Source organism: Eublepharis macularius, chromosome 4, assembly GCF_028583425.1.
Source record: "Eublepharis macularius isolate TG4126 chromosome 4, MPM_Emac_v1.0, whole genome shotgun sequence".
NCBI lineage: Eukaryota > Metazoa > Chordata > Lepidosauria > Squamata > Eublepharidae > Eublepharis > Eublepharis macularius.
Genome location: NC_072793.1, coordinates 26,211,584 through 26,224,654, shown reverse-complemented (window position 1 = coordinate 26,224,654; position 13,071 = coordinate 26,211,584).

The following is a 13,071-nucleotide window of genomic DNA, read 5'->3' as shown; positions in this document are numbered from 1 at the left end:
ATAGGCAACTTTCCTAAAAACATTTCTTCCTGACTTAGAGCTCTTGCCATTCCCCATCGTCAATATTTTAGCCAAGTTAGCATGCGATTTTTATGTTTTTCTATGCCTGAATTTATGTACCATTCTGTTTTCCCTATATAAAACATTTTTTTTGTTTAAGATTATTAGTTTTCCTCAGGTTATTCTAAAACCTCTCACCAGTTTGAATTCCACATAGTACTATGTTTCTTGGATAAAATAGTTCTGAGGAAACTGAATGGCGAGATTTAAAAAGCACCTTGTAAGAAGTAAGAAAGGGACGCAGCAATTTTTTTTTGTCCGTTCTAGGAATTCTGTTGTGTGTTAACCAGGGATCCCTACCTATCCATGCGCACATCTGAAGACGGGCCAACTGGGGAATATAATGGCCTGGAAACAGTCAGTAAGGTGACGGCCACCCCTGATCCTGCTATCCCTTCTTCTGATTCTTTTGCAGCTGGTGCTACAATACACTTCCACTGCTGATTTTTGTATGTTTCTTTATCCACACAGCAGTAGTACAGGTCCTGGGGCACGAGCAGGGCTTTTTTTCTGGGAAAAGAGGTGGTGGAACTCAAGACCGCACAACGACATCACTTTGTGTTAGCTGGAACAAGGGGGGAGTTTTAAAGTTTAAACTGCCCTCGGTGAAAATGGTCACATGGCCAGTGGCTCCGCCCCCTGATCTCCAGACACAGGGGAGTTGAGATTGCCAAGCGGCGCAGAGGGCAATCTAAACTCCCCTCTGTCTGGAGATCAGGGGGTGGGGCCACCAGCCATGTGACCATTTTTAAGAGGTGCTGGAATGTCGTTCCACCGTGTTCCCGCTGAAAAAAAGCCCTGGGCATGAGGAACAGTTTTCTCCCTAGCAGCTGTAGCAAGGTAAATGTTGAGGGTACACAGGTCAGCGGGCAAAGGCAGCTTGCAGCTCAACAGCTGGTCTGGCAGGGAACCAAGTGAGATGGAGGCAATGCCGCATGGACAGTGGGGGAACAGGGCTGGCAGGGAGCTCAGGGAGAGGTGGCCTTCCAGAGAAATGCCCTCCTGGGAATTTCTGAGTGGGCTCAATGGCCAGTCCACCTTGTATGAGGAAAAGCGGCAGTGATGTATTTCACCTCATCTCATATCCAACATGCGATTTGGTTAAACGTATCTTTATATTTTAACATCAGCCAAGGGAATGAGAAGTTTGTTGACATGACTTCAGCATTTCCTGGGTCCATGACTGGATCCAGGAAACGCGGAAGTCCTTCTGAACTGGTCAGTCCTTCTGAACTAGCCGTTCAGAAGGACTGGCCAGTACAAGATGGCCGAGCTTGCAGTGTGGTCTCCATAAACTCCTGTTTGAGGACAGAGAAATGAAAGTTAAAGAGAACATGTTTCCCTCTCCAAACAAAAAATCATCTTGGGGTTGGCACGCAACCCCCCCTGACTTCTACGTGTTATGACTGCCATATGGGAAGCTGCTTGAAACGTTCTCTGCATGGCTCTCACACGAGAGCCATTACGGACAGATCAGCTCATTACTGGCTCTCACGTTATGTGGAGGATAACCCCAGATTTTCCTTGATAACCCCAGCCACTAGCTGCTAGCAGATATGCCTGCTGATGGTATAGAAGTTATCCATGTAATGGAAATAAGCCACACAGTGAGATGGGCGACAAGTTACAACTTCCCCATAGAGGGGCATGTGCATGCGCACACACAGCCTGTCACAAGCCCTATCACACATGCAGCTGCTCTCCCACTTCAATTACAATTTCTCTCACTGGCCCACAAACACGCCGTTTCACACTTCACTGCTCCCCTCTCTCCCACATTTCCCATGCCACACCATGTCCCTGTGCCTTGTGCTGACAAACAGCCTCAAACCTCTCTGCTTGGAGCCCAAGCACTGCTCTCAGATGCTTTATAGCCCTCACACAGCATTGCCTCTCTCTCTCTCACTCTCCCTCTCGGGATGAAATACATCTGCAGCTCCTGGAGCAGAGACAGGCTCCTTAATTGTGTGTGTGGTTAATTTATGACAAGGCAAGATCACAGTGGGACAGGCTTGGGTAAGCAGGCGGCTTTCCCTGCTGGAAGAGAAAAGCCGTTCCACCCCAGGCCTTGCCCATAGCCTGTCCTATTCCCAGTGATGACCTGCTGACCGGAGGATGTCAGAGAGTCCTCTTACCAGGAACAGGATAGTAAACAGAGACACATACAGAGTGTGAGGAAAACATGTTCAAATTGGCATGTCAATACTTGGTGTTTAGGGAGGTGGGATGGGGGAACATAGGTGCATCTATACGGACACAACATTACCTGTGGCAACCCTCTTGCTTGTTGGAGAGGAAACCACTGAACGGGCTCAGTGCTGTGCCAGAAAAGAGAGAGATCCAGGAATCTCAGAATTCCCAATTAGGCCCTGCTGACCAGAGGATGTCAGAGAGCCCTCTTTCCAGGAACATGGTAGTAAACAGAGACACATATAGAGTGTGAGGAAAACATTTTCAAATTGGCAAAATCACTCAAGGATTACTCAGCTTTTTCCTGAAGCATGGTGTTTCGGGAGGTACGATGGGAGAACATAGGTGTATCTATACAGACCCAACATTACCTGAGACCACATTGTGGCAGCCATCTTGTTTGTTGGAAAGGAAACGAATGAACTGGCTCAGTGCTGTGCCAGGAAACAGACAGATTCAGGAATCTCAGAATCTCAATTTACACCTCTCTACTGAGGCAAAAGGGCAGCACTGATCCCTCCTGGACATTTTCTCTCAAAAAAATTTTTCACAGAAGGGACAGAGGGGTTTTCTGCACAGGTGTTTTCCATGAATTCTGGCTCCATATTGCTTTGATTCATCCCCTGAGTTCCACATCCAGTTTTTTGCCTTTAGTTTTTGTTTCAAGTTTTTGTTTTTTGTTTCCCCCCTGGTTCTTCTAGGACCACTTTTGCCCCGAATCTTTGTCTCGAAGCCAATTTTAAGCCATTCTTTTCCTTGTGTGTAACAGCGTCTTTTGGTTTTGTGTGTTCCACCCATTCCCAGCCACTTCCAACCCACTTTTTGATGATTGGATGTTCGTCACTGTTGAATCACTCCTCGCCCTGCTTACTCCCCCCCCCCTTTCTTGGTTTTGTTTTGATCTTTTTAAAATTAAAGTAAGTCTCAACACCTTCCTTTGTGGGGATATACCTTTTCCCTGATATCTCCACAAGGGAAGGGGCTAGAGACTTACTTTTTTAAAAAAGTGAAAGCTGGGAATTCAGAGAACCTGCTACATCTTTTCTTACCATGTTAGGTCACTCTATCAATATGAAATTGATTTTTTTAAATTGCAAAAGCCCTGCGGGCCCAGGGGACGGGAGGAGCCATTTCTGGCACCAGAAAAATCAGCATAGTTGGAAAAGCACATAGCCGCTGCTGCTGAAGCTCTTTTCCAACACAGATCTGTTTGCCCCATAGGTGCCAGCCTCTGCCCCCTGGCTCTGGGTCAGCCTGGGCAGGTTTGGATGGAGGGGAACTAAGGTACGGGAGACGGATCTGCTTCTCTTTTAGCCTCTTTCCAATGCAAAGACTTCCCCGTGTGTTCATTTTCAATCTTAAAAAAAAAAATTCAGCCCTTAAATAAATCTATCAATAAAAGCATGTGCAAAAAAAAAACAAAGACATCACCAATGACGACAGCACCCTTGCTTAAAAATCCTGATTATTTAACGCATGTGCAAAACAAAATAAACTGAATCCACAACTGTAAAAATGCAAACGGAGGACAGATGTAGGGAAGAACCGTACCCAAACCTTTTCGAATGCTTGGGGATCAACTGCCGAGAAAATCAGAAATAAATTGATTATGCCGAAAAGCCCAGAAATGCTAAGTAGCCTGCACTGCCAAACGTGTCTCCTTCAAGTTAAACATAAAGTCTTGGGAATTTTTAATGAGGAAAAAGAGCCCAGCTTCTGCCACTGACATTACATGTTTTGTACTAATTCACAACATATGGGATTTGAGCACATGGCACAGATGCACTATCTGGTTTTTGGAATTTCTTTTTACGGGGAGTGAGGTTTCAAGCCTCAAGTTCAACTGCAAAGGTTCACTGTGGTGACTGCTACAGGACATGGTCCAGACCCACGAACAAAAGTCTCACTGTGGCTATGATAGACACAAATTCAGTGAACGCACAGGAATGTTTGTCTTCTGTAGACAGCAATGGGATATCTCTATTTCTCTATGCAAGCAGTAGAACCTCCTTGGATTGTGTACACAGGATGGAAATGGCGGGTCACAGGGCTTTTTTTCTGGGAAAAGAGGTGGTGGAACTCAGTGGGTTGCCCTCAGAGAAAATGGTCACATGGCTGGTGGCCCCGCCCCCTGATCTCCAGACAGAGGGGAGTTTAGATTGCCCTCCGTGCCGCTCGGCAGTGCGGAGGGCAATCTCAACTCCCCTCTGTCTGGAGATCAGGGGGCGGGGCCACCAGCCATGTGACCATTTTCAAGAGGTTCCGGAACTCCGTTCCACCGCGTTCCAGCTGAAAAAAAGCCCTGGCGGGTCATAATATTGAATAAAGTTCTTCTCACTGACTGTTGGAATCCCTATCTGGGCCGTTTCCACACGGCTTACCTTCTTCTGGAAAACAGCATCATCACGCGAGAAGACGCTGTTATCGCGCAAGAAGACCCTGTTATTGCGGAAGACAGCATCTTCTCGTGTGATTTCATGCGTGAAGATGCTGTTTTTCCGAAAGAAGGTAAGCCATGTGGAAACGGCCCTGGTCTCATCTCATCCTTTGTCTTCAGCAAAAACCCCCAAACACCTCTTCCCTCCAACTGTTGGGCTCTTCTCTACAACAATATGGGTTAGAAGCTAGCTAAAACATTTTAAAATTAAGCTCCAATTTTCAAGAGTCTGTCACACAGAACCCCACAACCTTGGTATTATTAATGTTATTTATAGTACACCATTCTCACCGAGACTCAAGGCGGGTCACACAGTGTAAGAAAAATACAACCAACGGTGAGGACATTCAATGAACAATGCAATAGGATTTGGACATCAGAAATCTGAAAACAGAGCTAAAACCCAAGCATAAATGTATTTAAACATCATGTTAAATGATGCGGGACTTACATAGTAGGAGCAAACTTACAGCAACAAACAGCATAGTCTACAGTAGCAATCTATATACCAATGTATCTTTCTGCACCATTTCCTTTCAGTACAACCCTCTTACCGGTGTAAAAAAGCCCTCCTGAATAATTCAGTTTTGCACACTTTGTCGAAAGCCAGGAGACGAGGAGCCCCCCACTAACCTCATCAGACAAGCCATTCCTCATGGTGGGGACCACAACAGAGAATGCACATGTGCAGAGAGTTGTTAATTTTGCTCATCCTGGTACCCTCAGAAGACTGTTCAGTTGAACAAAGCTGCTACAGTGGAGCATAGGGAGAGCTATGAATGATTTCTCATAAAGGCTTTGCACAGAAGTTGAATAGCATGGGAGATAAGATTGTAACCTGTGGGACCCTGCAAGATAATTCCCATACTGAAGACCCCTGGTTTCCAACAGCAACCCTTTGAGTACATTCCATGAGAAACAATTAAAACTAGTTCAAGGCACAGCCCCTGATACCTACCTTCTACCCCCAAATTCCTCAACAAGATCACATGATCTACTATATCAAATGCTGCACACAGATTCAGCAGGTGCAACAAAGAAGCATGGCCTTTGGCTATATTCAGACAGAGGTCATCAACTAAGGCCGCCAGTTGGGCTACAGGGTGGAGCTGTCTCCATCCTATAGCCCACCCTGAAACCAGACTGAAAAGGGTCCAGAGCACAAGAGTTATCCAAGAAGACCAGAAGTTAATCTGCTCCTGCTCTCTCAATCACTTTACCTAGAAAGGGCAACGACTGGCCACATCATTTTTGTCTAGGGATTTTTTTTTAAGTAGGGGAAGAATAACCGCCTCTTCGAATGGCTGAACAAAGGTGCCCTGAGTTAGTGACTGATTTATGACAGGCATCAAGGGTTCATTTCTGCAGTCCTTATATGATTTTAGCAGCCAAGATGGGAAGGATCCAATGCAGATACCAGGAAATTGTTAGTCTTTATGTAACTTATGTCTTTACATTAGTATGTCATTGCTTCCCAAGGCTTTAGTGTGAATAATTCCGTTAAAAATAACAATATAGCCTACACAGTGAGTTCGGAAAACACTTGGAAAGATGAGAAACATAAGATGGGCGTCCAATATGCTGAGAATCAGGAGTTTGTAATGTATATACTGCCGCATGATAACAAACATACAGCTTAAAATCAATTATAAAAACAGATAAAATACTGTGCCCCTTTCGGGGCAACCAGAGGAAGTCGACTCTCCGAACCCCTTGTAGAGGGAGACCGGTGGAAGGCTTGGCAATGATGGGCTAAAATTAGCCTCCACCATATGCCTGGCGGAACATCTCTGTCTTACAGACCCGCCTAAATGAAACAAGATCCTGGCGGGCCCAAGTGTCCTCAGACAGAGAGTTCCATCAGGTTGGGGCCAGGACTGAAAAGGCCCTGGCCCTGGTAGAGGCCAGCTGAGCCTCCCTAGGGCCAGGGACCACCAGTAGATGTTTTCTTGATGAACGAAGTGCTCTCTGGTGCACATACAGGGAGAGACGGTCCCTTAGGTATGCTGGTCCCAGTCCGTTTAGGGCTTTATAGATCAAAACCAACACCTTGAACCGGATCTGGAATTCTACTGGGAGCCAGTGAAGCGTAATGTGTGTCCTAAGATCTGGACCTGGAAAATCTGCTTTTTTCCTCTTTTATTTTTTTAAAATATAACAACTGGCCTGATTAAGACTTCTGATGAGCTCAAAAGCTTGCACAATGTTTCATGTCATTTTGTTTCACCCCAATAAAAGCTGTAACACGGATTTTGTTTCTTGTTCTGGAGAGACGAAAGAACACTCTCTCTGGTTCTCCTAACTGCAGCCCCTTTCCCCTGTTTCATAACACAGTTAGACATTTTTGCCCTATCCACTTTCATGAAGTGCAGGAAAAGCAGCTTCAAAACTCAGGGAAAAAGGGAGCACAAATTTGTCTTCATGGCTCAGACGCAGTTTTCTGTTCTTTGGGAGTGGCTCAGTGATAAAAGTACCAGCTCTGCATACAAGAAAGTCTTGGCTCAATCCCTGGCTTGCTGTCCAGTTAAAAGGAGGAGGGGGTAGGAAAGACTGCCAACTGAAACCCTGGAGAGCCACTGACAGTCTGAGTAGACAATACTGACTTTGACAGACCTATTGTCTGACTCTGCGTACAGCTGCTTCATGCATTCATGTGCTCAAGAATTTGAGTTGGGAGGAACCGTATTTCTCCTTCTACGATTTCCCAAATACTCTTGAATCCTTTGCGCTCTGCCACCTCAGGTGGCTAACTGAACTGCCCACTGGACTGGACTGGCCCTGGTTCTTGGTGAACATATAGGAACATTCTGTGTGATCATTTGGGGTGTGGAGCTGGCCATGGTGGGGAGATCTAAACCATTTCTTTTGAAACGTGTTTCAGGTGGATAGCTGCATTGGCTTGCAGCAGAAAAGCAAGATCTGAATCCAGTAGCACTTTAAAGACCACCAAGATTTCCAGAGTAGAAGCTCTTGAGAGTCAAGCTCCCTCTGTCAGATACACTGGAAATCTTCTTGTCGGGGCGCCAGATCCCCCAGGGGCCAACCTGGGGGTTGGGGGGCAGCAGCGTACTTACCCCTGCATGTGTGTGAATTGTGCCAGCACTCCTTGCCCACCCATTGTGCCAGGAAATGACATCATTTTCCAGTGTGACGTGGAAGCTATGGGTCACGCCGTGGGACAATTCACTAAAAGCCACTCCCAAACTTAATACAGGGGAGAAAGGCACCTGGAGCGGGTGGGTGGGGGCAAGGATACACACAAAGCGCATACATGCTTTCTCATTGCACTAGAAAATGCTGTCATTTTCCAGAGCGATGCGGAAGCTAACCAGGGGACAATTCAGTAAAAAATGCTCCCAAACTGTTTTTAGTGAATTGTCCCCCAGCGTGACCCTTAGCTTCCACATTGCAACAAAAAAGGACATTATTTTCTGGCACAATGAGGAAGAGTGTGTGCTTTGTGTGCATGCTTCCCCCCCCCCAGATGCCTCCCCCCTGCCATCCAGGTGAGTGGAAACAGGAGACACGGAATCTCCCACCCCCAGTTGAGGGGTGGCAACCTTACTTGTTGGTCTTTAAAGTTGTTACTGAACTCAAATCTTGCTTTTTTAAAAAACATGACTCAGGATTTAGAAAAGAATATATATATATATATATATTCTCAATGGGAAACCAGGATTTTGTAGGAAATATGTAGAGTATATGCATTTTCCATACCCTTCTAGCTTTTTACAAATTTTATTCCATGATAGCATGATCTGTGGTGGGATAATTAATAATATCTGACCTCACCATCCACTAGAATGTAGGAACTTGTTCACGTACAATATTCATCCCTTCAATGTCATGAAGGCCACGGGCAACAGATTTCCTTGCCTTTGACGGAATAGGAAGAATAGGTAAAAGTTTGAGTAGGATTGCTAGTTACAGATTCCACCAACTGTCCTGAACCAGAGATACCTTCTTTGCTTCTGGAGAAGGAAGCAGATTCTGCTAATCTATATGACTCACAGACAATAAGAAATAAATTTTTACTGAAGGGGGTGGCGGCGGCAAGGAACAGTAGGTGCTTTGCGATTTCCCACAGCTGCAACATCAGCAAGCTGATATTCTGCAGCGTCCCCAACAAAAGGATAATGCAATACCTAATGTACAAGTTGGCAGCTTCTTCAGCCCATCAACTCACATGTCCAGTAACTCCCCCTTAATTAGGCCAAACGAGCCAAGGCAGGTATGACCATGGTGCATTCCCAGCGCCTTCCACCCACATTTGGAGGCCTTCTCCCTTCCTACTTGGTGTACTGCAGAGGTACAAATGGTGGCTACGATGATACGGCATCATGTGAAATGGATGTGACTATAAGCAGGCTCCACAGTACTAACACGAGCATGAAAAAAAACAAAGCACAGGCCAGAGAGGAGACTGGACTCAGGTTGCAAGTAATATTCATGCGGGGGTGGTGGTGGGGGTGGACCATAAAAATACAGATCCGTGAGCTGTTTATGCTGCCTGCTCCTGACCAAATGAAGCACAAACCAAGACATGAACAAAAAATTGATTTCTTCCTAGCCACATCTTTGAAACTGATACTCATTAAAACACACAAAACACTAAAAATGGGGGAAATTTTCATCTGCTCTAATGATTTAAAAAAATAACTGCATATGACCAGTTCTCGGGGTTGAGCCTGAGAATTAGGGAGAAAACCTCTGACTTTCCGAATTCTGTGTACCAATCGATCAAATGCAGAACTGGAGATTGGAGGCAGGCATATTAGTGGTTTCAAACAAGAAAAAAATATGTAGTGGAAGATATCGTTGTCCGTCCCTGTTTTCATCAAAGATCTTTCAACCTTTGGGGGGCTAGTATGAAGTTCAACTAGACCTCATCAAACATGCCTGTTTTGTAGTCCTGTCAGCTTCTGTTCGGAGAGGGGTTGCGAAGGGAGTGAAATATTCACAATATGGTTGCATAGTTGCACAGTTACCCCTATCCCACCCCAACACACTACACTTGGAGCAGAACCACAAGTGACAAAAGGCACAGATTGGACACTTGTCAGCTTCCCTCAAGTTTTGATGGGAAATGTAGGCGTCCTGGTCTCGCAGCTTCGCTCTCTGACTGCTGTCCAATGGACTTTTCAACTGTCACTTGTCCAACATTCCGCCAAGCTGCCTACATTTCCCATCAAAACTTGAGGGAAGCTGACAAGTGTCCAACCTGTGCCTTTTGTCATTTGTGGTTCTGCTCTTGGCTTCTGAGGCAAGTGACCCTCTTGGTAACCCTGACCGGCTGCAGCAGTGATGCTATATTTTAAATAGTACCTCTAATCCTATATGAAGGTGGCCACAGAGGGCAAATGAAATTAATTCTGAGTGAGAATTAAGCGAACAAGCATCACCCCTTACTACAAATCAGCTTCATCTGCCCCAACAACAACATCATGTGGTTCGATGTGATTAGCTATATGCAGGGCTCATTTCAAGGGGGAACGTGCCGGAACCCAGTTCCGGCAGTTCCCCAAAGAGGTCACATGTCAGGCGGCCCTGCCCACCTGACTCTCGGCCATTTGGGGCCCGTTTCAGCCTGGATTGGGGCCGAAATGGCCCGGATCAGGCCTCTGACAGGTGGTGGATCACTCTCCCACTCTGCAGCGGCCCGATCCTGACCATTTTGGGCCCCTTTTAGGCCATTTTCTGCCCCTTTTTGCCATTTTGGGCCCAATTTCAGCCCTGGATGGCCAGGATTGGGTCCAAAACAGCCAGGATAGGTGAGGTCAGGGGGTGCGGCATAAGCAAATCAGTTAAGCCAATGACACACTTCCAGTGATGGCAAGGGGTGTGGCATATGCTAATGATTTATGCTAATGAGTTCCTCCAGCTCTTTTTCTACGACATGATCCCTGGCTATATGGCGTTTCATTTCTTTCAAGGAGATAATTCCCTCCCCCTTTTAAGAGCATCCCAGCAGTGGTGGACTGGGACTATGAAGGCACTCAGACCTGGTCCCAAAGAGACAGGCATATGCCACCCTCTCCCCTAACCCTCTTTTTGCAAAAAGTAATGTTAGGCTGTGAAAGTGTGGCTTAGCTCTTGATTACAGTGTGGTTTAGTGGTTATAGTGACAGATTAGAATACGGGAGACTTAAGTTCAAATCCCCACTCTGTCTCACTAGGTGGCGCTGGGCCTGTCACACAGTCTCAGCCTAACCTACCTCATAAGGTTGTTGTGAGGATAAAATGGAGAAGGATGTATACACCATTTTGGGTCCCTGTTGGGAAGTATGATGGGGTATAAATGAAGTTAATAGGTAAATAAATAAAATAAAAATGGTGTGCAGGAGTGACCTGGTCACCTACATGTGACATCTGATCCTGCTAGTTGTGCATAAATCTAACGCCCCAGGTGGGGTTCTGCATCCCCGGATGTCTTAAACCACAACCAGCCAGTTCAATGGGATTGGAATGTGTACTTAGATGCACTTACACATCCGCTGGACATCTGGAGGTCTGCTTTTGTACATATTGCTGGATTGGAGCAGAAGACTTTTTACAACTCCTTAAAGAAGATGATGTGTCCCTAAAGAGAACGGCCCATCATAAATTCCATACGTTGGCCATTCAAAGGCACTAAATAATGAGAAAGGACTAAAATCATGAACTTTGGGAAGCAGCTCCAAATTCAAAACAAAATAAAAACCAACGTACAATGATACTATGTTTTAACACATTTTAAATTTACTTATATGGGGCTCATAACAGATATGGCAGGAAATTTCTGACTAGCTGTCAAAGCCCTGAAGGAGAAAGCTGTGTGAGATTTCCATGAAATGGAAAAAAAAATTACCTACTGACTAAATAAAACCTGCAATAAAGCAGCCACTAACACTTTTTTCACAGCGTCATCCTACTCACTCATTTGTGGTATGAAATGCCAAGAGCTACTTTAATTAGAGAATATACTACTTAGGATAAAAACGTGAGAAAGCTCTATATCTACACCGTGGCCTGCAGTTTCTTTAGGTACGCAGAACTACAGCAACCATATATAAATTAAGCATGCTACTTGAACATTATTCACGCCATGCACCCTATGAAAAGAAAATGCTTGTTTCCAAGTGTTACTATTATCAAAGCAGTCTACGCCCCTTATATTAGGATCAGACCAGAGAGTTGGCGACACTGGAGTTCTGTTATTGGAACTCCAAATATGTCACTGGATCCTAAAAACCAATTCAGAGGGCAATAAGGGTTGGTTCAGCGGTCCTGGGGAGGGGGTGTAGAGCTTCCCTTTATGCTACTTTTTTGATTCAAAGTACACCCTCACCCCACTTTAAGCTCTAGTAGGGAAAAAGACACCCATATAATTCCTATCTTTCTTCCCTACCAGAGCTTTAAGCAGGTAGGAGAGCATTTTTAATCAGGGGAACAGCAAGGAAAAATCTGAGATGAGGGATAGAAATATTTTAAATAAACACATACAGTTTGAATGGGAGGCATATTTCTTACTCTAAACTACGAATCATGCTTGCGTTAACCTACCGAAATGAGGCTCAAATCACTGGATCAAGAGCTTTAAATACAAAACACAAACGCAGAGATGGGCATTTGTAGTTATCTGAATGGCTAACTAGATTCCTTCTGTGACTATTTTATTAGTATACCATCAGACATCGGTAAAGACAGCAAAATTAATGTTTTTCTCTTTGTTTTTACTGTATTATTGCATTTGGGTTATTTTTTGAGTTGCTTTGGGTCTCTTTGGAGAAACAAAAATCATATATAAATGCTATAAACAAAATAAACTGGAGAAGTACATGACACTGAAATCCTAAGAAGATTTATACACTTCTAAAACCAATGAACTCAATGGGTTTGAAAGTGTATAAACTATATTTGGGATTGCAGTGAAAATAGCTTAAATAAAAATACATAAATAAAATCTTTTTTTTTTTTTTATAAATTTTTTATTTTTCATAACTACAAAACACTACACCAGACTATCACAAGGAAAGGGAAGAGGGAAGGGACAAAGGGGAGTGGAAAAAGAAAAAGGGGGGGGGAATGAACTACAAACACTAAACACTACACTTCAATGTTTCCCTTCATACTGTCATAATACAAAAATAGCTCCATAGAATAATGATGGAGTGGTTAATCATACAGAGAATAAACATTTCAAATTCTGATTAAACTTTCCTCCCCCTTCTGGGTCCCGGACGCAATTCTCTCTGTGCAACTGCTGTTGCAATGCTCTCCTCTTCCCCCCCCCCTCCGGCTCCTCCTTTTCTTCGTTCTTGGTGCAGCAGAATTCTGGGTTTTTATTCTCAAAATCCTTTAGTTGATCTTCTGATAATATCTTATAGGCCTGATCTTTATATCTG